This window comes from Silene latifolia, chromosome 9 (assembly GCF_048544455.1).
Source record: "Silene latifolia isolate original U9 population chromosome 9, ASM4854445v1, whole genome shotgun sequence".
Lineage (NCBI taxonomy): Eukaryota > Viridiplantae > Streptophyta > Magnoliopsida > Caryophyllales > Caryophyllaceae > Silene > Silene latifolia.
In genome coordinates this window covers 85,607,724-85,614,146 of record NC_133534.1, presented here as the reverse complement: position 1 = coordinate 85,614,146, position 6,423 = coordinate 85,607,724, and the positions used below count along the sequence as shown (strand labels likewise).

At 40.3% G+C, this 6,423-nt stretch overlaps 1 non-coding gene across 1 annotated transcript; it reads left to right on the top strand.

Annotated features, from left to right (window-relative positions):
• Positions 1–5,950: 5,950 nt before the first annotated feature.
• LOC141602964 (small nucleolar RNA R71) lies at positions 5,951–6,057 on the top strand. Its single transcript, XR_012524866.1, has one exon. It is a non-coding gene; the product is annotated as a small nucleolar RNA R71 (small nucleolar RNA).
• Positions 6,058–6,423: the final 366 nt, after the last annotated feature.

Here is a 6,423-nt window from a genome sequence, read left to right as displayed (position 1 = left end):
TTAAATTTCTCAACATTCAACAATTCATAACTTTTGAGGTTTCCTTGGCATTAAATTACTTCCACATGACAAAATTCTTTGAAATGAGCACTTCAAGCTTATTGATAGAAAATATTTTTGGGTTGCCTTACCACAAGGTCAATCAAGGTCACCTAGACAAGTTAACCAAGTCCACATCGCATCACGGGGTTGGATAGGTGACTCACATGCAAACCCTTGACTAGGCTTTGGGTCATGGGTCAAACGACACTAGTATGACACTATCTAGGGTGTTTTACAACCATTCTAGTAGGCAAAGTCTTAAGTTGAAAAAGTATTTGTAATGGCTTAGTTGCTCTTGTCAAAGTTCTCAATTAGGCACTTTTCAAAATATTTTATCTAAATGCAACTACATGCAATGATGCAACTAATATACACATCCTAATGCAAGTGATTCTATCAACTAGTATGACATATAAACTAAATGCAAGTCCTAAATTCACATTGTTATACCGCATCAATCAAAATACAGCCACATAGTCATTAACATAAAGAGGAAAAATAAGATTGGAAAGATCATACCATGCGGTCTTCATGATCCTCATGTCTCGGATGTGGCGTAGTCGATCAATGTGAACAAGGATAGAACAAACACAATATATACAATATATACAATATAACTACACTATAAAAGGAATAAACATGTTTTTGGGTTTTTCAATTTTTCAAATTTTTATGGTTTTTCGAAATTTTTCAATTTTTTGGATTTTTGAATAAAAGTTAAGTTAGAATTCCCCATCCCCACACTAATATGGGCATTGTCCTCAATGGCCAAAATGATGGGAAATTATGCAAACATGATGCATGATTTCTATACTAAATGCAATCTACACTAGTCTACACTGCATGATGCATGGTTTTTGTTTATGACGGAGAGGATAATTTAGATTACCTCCCGTTGTGTATGCATTAACTTCCCCAAACCGAGTTAGACACTATTGCTAATGTCCAAGGATAGGTGTAGTTCATGCACATACTATGCAATGCATGAAACTAATTTGTCATTTTGGATTTTGAAAGTGGGAACAATAAAATGAGAACACCTCAAAAAGTACCGAGGTGTGAGTCCTCAATGGTGCTAGGACTACTCCAACAATGATCAAGAAAAATAAATAAATAGAACAAAGAGAGAAATAGACAAACCTTGGGAGGGTAGAAGCCTCCAAAGCTTGCTAATCTTCCATCATATCATCACTATCATCATCTTCCTCATTTGAAGTGGTCTCATTGCCACTTCCCTCTTCACTTGCTTCTTCGCTTTCTTCTTCACCTTGCTCATCATCCTCTTCTCCTTCTTCACTAGCTTCTTCATCAATGTTATCATCAACTTCTTCATTACCAACAACCTCATTGTCACCCGGAACAACCCTAGATGCACTCGGAAATAGGACTTCCTTATCCGCCCAACTAGGCAAAGGACATGATGGGTCAAGTAGTCCTTGCCTAGCTAAGTGTAAGAGGGGTGGATATTGAGCTAAGTAAGCATTTTTCTGATCCTCAAAGGCTTGCTTATGCATTGCTTGCATGAGAAGAGTCAAGTAATCATTTCTTGCTTCAACACCCTCCGGCTTGAACTCTTGGTACTCAAAAGGGTAAGGTGGTGTGACAATGGAAGAGGAGGGTATTTCAAGTTCACCCTTTTGTTGTTGGATAATATACTCGGCCTCTTTTGAAAGGGGAAATAGATAATTGGTCTGGTGGACACTCAATCGACAAATCTTTGAAGGCAAAGTGAAAGAACTAGCCTCACTAGTGAGCCATCCATACTTGGTGCCAAGAGGGTTATGGGCAACCCACTTGTACTTGTGTATCATAGTATGCAAATCAACGAGATGACCACCTTCTTTCGCCTCATACTTGTTATATTTGTTGAAGTTAGGATCAAAGTATTTAGCTAGGATAGTGACTAGGCCTCCATTCACAATAACGGTAGTGCCTTTCTTCCCACAATCAATGTTGAGCCATCTATCCACCAATAGCCTTAGAAAGTTGAAAGGCTTGGTGTGTACTCTTCCAATGTTCAAAGCCGACTCAAGGAGAACAAAATCGAGTTTGGTGAAATGGTTGGTGTCTTTTCTTGCATTGATGGTTCTCCTACGACCTTGTGCCATACTCTTATGCCCGGATGGTGGACTAAAAGAGCACGATTCGCATGAAAGTCCTCAAATTTCCTTTCGGAAATTGCCTCTGAAAGAGGGTCGGGGTCATATTTGCCAACATTCTTAAAATAACTCGGTTCATCACTAAGACCCAAAGCTTTACCCAATTCCTTAAAGGAGATGCGCCTACTAACATTAGCAAGACGAAACTCGAGGTTCTCCATAGTCTCAACCTTGTTAACTTTCAAAGAACTCAAAAATTCTAAGGTAAGGGAGGGGTATGTCAATTCTTTTGATTCAAACAATTTCTCCAACCCCATGGCTTTGAAAAAGGCTCTAATTTGCTCAAGGACACCCAATTTTTCTAAGGTATCTTCACATATAAACTTGGTGGATTGAAATGATTTTCTTGCAAACTTAGCAAAAGTATCTCTATGGGTTTTGGAAATGAAAGTTACCTCCGGATAGTTTGCAAGTTGATCAATTTCCGGAGTAGTAGATGTTGTTGCACCCATGGGAGGTTGTTGTTGTTGTTGCACTTCCAAGTTTGGGTTTGCTACCACCATAGCCAATGCTTTCTTTGCTTGAAGAGTCTTTTGCCTTTGTGAAAGTGTCTTTGCCTTTGGTGCCTTTGCCTTTGTTGCCTTTGTTGCTCCCTTAGTCCTTGCCATTGATGAATTAACCAAGAAAGAGTGAAAAATCTTCAATTTCTAGTGCACCCAAATCGATTTAAAGATGAAAGGCTTTGCCTTTATGAATTCAAAAATCGGCTAAAAGGTTGAAGATTTTATGCTTGGTTTTGATTTTTATTGAAAAAGGAGTGTGATTGTTTTGTTATTAAAAGGATGTTTTGATTTGATTTTGGTGAATGTAGTTGAGGAATTTTGTTTTTGTAATGGAGAGGATGAGGGTTTTGAGTAGTGTTATGAATGAAGGAATGAAGGAATGAAGAAATGAATGTGGGAGGGGTTTTATAAAGCCCGAAAAATTCGAACTGCAGGGGCAATCCGTGGGGTTTCTGCTCGGGACGGGCGGATTCTGCCTTTTCTGGGTTGGGAAAAAGTCGCCTAAATACGGGCGTCTTTAAGGGAAGACGCTCGGATTCGCAGACACGGGACGGGCGGATTTCAGTCTAGGGATTTTTCTTGTTTTCCTCAGCCAAGAAGACGGGCGTCTTCCTTTCAGGACGGGCGGCTTTTTGAAGACGGGCGGATTATGATGCAGGACGCCCGGATTCGCTGACAGTCAAAAATTTCAAAACTTCAGCTCATTCAGGACGTGCGTCTTCTACCCAACACGCTCGGATTTCTTGAAAACGGGCGGATTCTCCTGTATCCGCTCGGATTCGACCCCTTTGTACCCGGATTCACTTCCATCCGTGTACAATGAATATCCCTTGTCATTTGTCCATTCTTCTTCATATCTTGTGTTCTTCATTGTGGAGGGCACTACTAAGGCATGGATAGCCTAGGCAATTGTCATCCCCACACTAAGCTAAAGCACTACACATTAATTGAAATTATTAATCCCTCCCTCACTTCTCTCAAACATGATAATTATCTTGATCAAAGTATAAAAATCCAAAAATAACAAAATTGCAATACAAGAATTGAAATGCAAGTTAGGGAGTTAGAAATATTTACAAATGGTGGTTTAGGGAGGACTCCACCAAACTCTCATTCTTGATGAGATGTCAAGGGGGCATGTTCAAGGTGTTGTTGATGTTGCTCAACACCTTGAAAAAGTAATCAAAAGCTTGTTCATTGTCATGGTAGAGGTCTTCAATAGACCTTGGCCCTTGTCGTCGGTCTTGATCGATGGTATTACCAATGTAGGGATTAAAAATCCCTTCAAATTCGTCGTCCCAAAGACCACAAACTTCATTAAGTTGATCATTGAAAATCTCTTGATTTGATGGTGACAACTTTCCCGTTTCCTTTTCTTGGCCAATGAGGCCATCTTCTTCTTCTTTGTTTGATTTTGGTGAGCTTTGCAAGCTCTCCTTGTCACAATTCACTTGCTCTTTGAATGGAGCATCTTCAATTTTCTTCTTCCATTGGAGTTCCGACTTCTTCCTTTCATCCTTCCGACTATAATGATCGATCATAAAACACGGTTCATGTAAACGGGGAGCTCTCATAGTCTTGTCAAGATTAAACGTTATACTCTCATCTCCCACTTCTAGAGTGAGCTCACCATGTTTTACATCAATCACCGCACCCGCGGTGTGTAAGAAGGGTCTTCCAAGAATTATTGGAATGTTGGAGTCTTCCTCCATATCAACAATGACAAAGTCCACCGGGATGAAAAACTTCCCAATTCGCACGGGGACATCTTCCCATATCCCTAATGGTGTCTTCGTCGATCTATCGGCCATTTGGAGTGTGATATTGGTGCATTTAAGCTCTCCCATCCCCAACCTTTTACTTACCGAGTACGGCATAACACTCACACTAGCCCCTAGATCACATAAGGCTTTGTTGATCGTGGTGTCGCCAATGGTACACGGTATTGAGAAGCTTCCCGGATCCTTTAGTTTTGGAGGTGAACTCCTTTGAAGTATTGCACTACTCACCTTAGTGAAGGCGATAGTCTCAAGTTTCCGGATCGACTTCTTCATTGTGAGGATGTCTTTCATGTATTTCGCATAGGCCGGCACGTGATTGATTAATTCCGTGAAGGGAATTGAGACTTCCAAATTCTTCACAATTTCCATAAACTTTCCAAGTTGGTCATCAAATTTGGGCTTGGCTTGACGACTTGGAAAAGGAAGTCTAATCATAATGGGCTCCTTCTGCTTGACCTTGTCTTCATTTCTCTTTGAAATTTCTTCTTTTGATGATTCTCCATCTTTGGAGTTTTGCACAATTTCTTCCTTATCACTAGCTTCCACAACTTCATCCTCAACTTGCTTCTTTGGTGCTTCATACCTTGTACCACTTCTCAAGTGAATGGCACTAACCGTTTCATGTCTTGGGGGATTACTTTGAGGTGGTAATTGCCCCTTTTGTCTTTGTGAGCTTGAAGATGCTAGTTGAGTCAATTGTGTTTCCAACATCTTGGTGTGAGCTAGAATGTTGTTGATGGTGGTTTCCTTTGCTTGACTATCTTTTTGCATTTGAGTGAAAAACTCTTGTTGATTCTTTTGCATTTGGAGAACCGCTTTTTGAACATCAAAACTTTGCTCATTTTGGTGATTGTATGGATTTTGATTTTGGTAACCTTGGTTTTGGTTGTAAAAGGGTCTTTGATTTTGGTTTCTCATGGGAGGTGGAGTGTAAGTTGTTTGAGGATTTTGAACATTTTGGCTTTTGTATGAGAGATTTGGGTGAAACTTGGTGTTTTCATTGTAATAATTGGAATATGGGGTACCACTCTTGTATGCTTGGAAAGCAATTACTTGTTCATTTGTTCCCCTACATTCACTTTGGTCATGTCCCAAAGTTCCACAATTCTCACATATCCCACTTGGGATTGATGAGGATGCCGTCATGGCATTAACATGATGCTTTGGTGATTTTGAGGCTTCTTCAAGTTTAGCCATAGCTTGTTCAAACTTCAAATTGATTGTGTCAATGTGAGCACTAAGTTGAGCACCCAATTGAGTAACGGAGTCCACTTCATGCCTTCCTCCTCTAGTAGCCTTGCGAGGTCTACTATATTGTGAGTTATGGACCGCCATTTCCTCAATTTTTTTCCATGTTTGATTGTCATCAACTTCGGTGAACATTCCATTTGATCCCATGTTGAGAATGTTCCTTGAATCTTCATATAAACCGTTCCAAAATTGTTGTACCAAGAACCATTCGCTAAGTCCATGGTGAGGACATGAGCGACAAATTCCCTTGAACCGCTCCCAAGCTTCATTCAAAGATTCTTCATCCCTTTGCTTAAAACCCGTAATTTGAGCTCTTAGCATGTTAGTCTTTTCCGGTGGGTAGAACATTTTGTAGAAAGCTAGAGCCAACTTCTTCCAAGAATCTATTCCGAGAGTGGCCTTGTCAAGGCCCTTCAACCATTGTTTCGCGGTGCCGATTAGAGAAAAAGGAAATAACACCCATCGAATTTGGTCTTGAGTCACACCGGTTTGAGAAATCGCATCACAATAGTCACAAAAGGTTTCCATATGAGAATGAGGGTCTTCACTAGGCATCCCCCCAAATTGGCTCCTTTCGACTAATTGGATAAAGGCGGATTTGGCAATAAAATTTCCGGTTAGATGTTGTGGTGTGGGAGTACCATTGGGTAGGTTCTCCTCGGTGGGTACGGAATGTGACGAAAATTT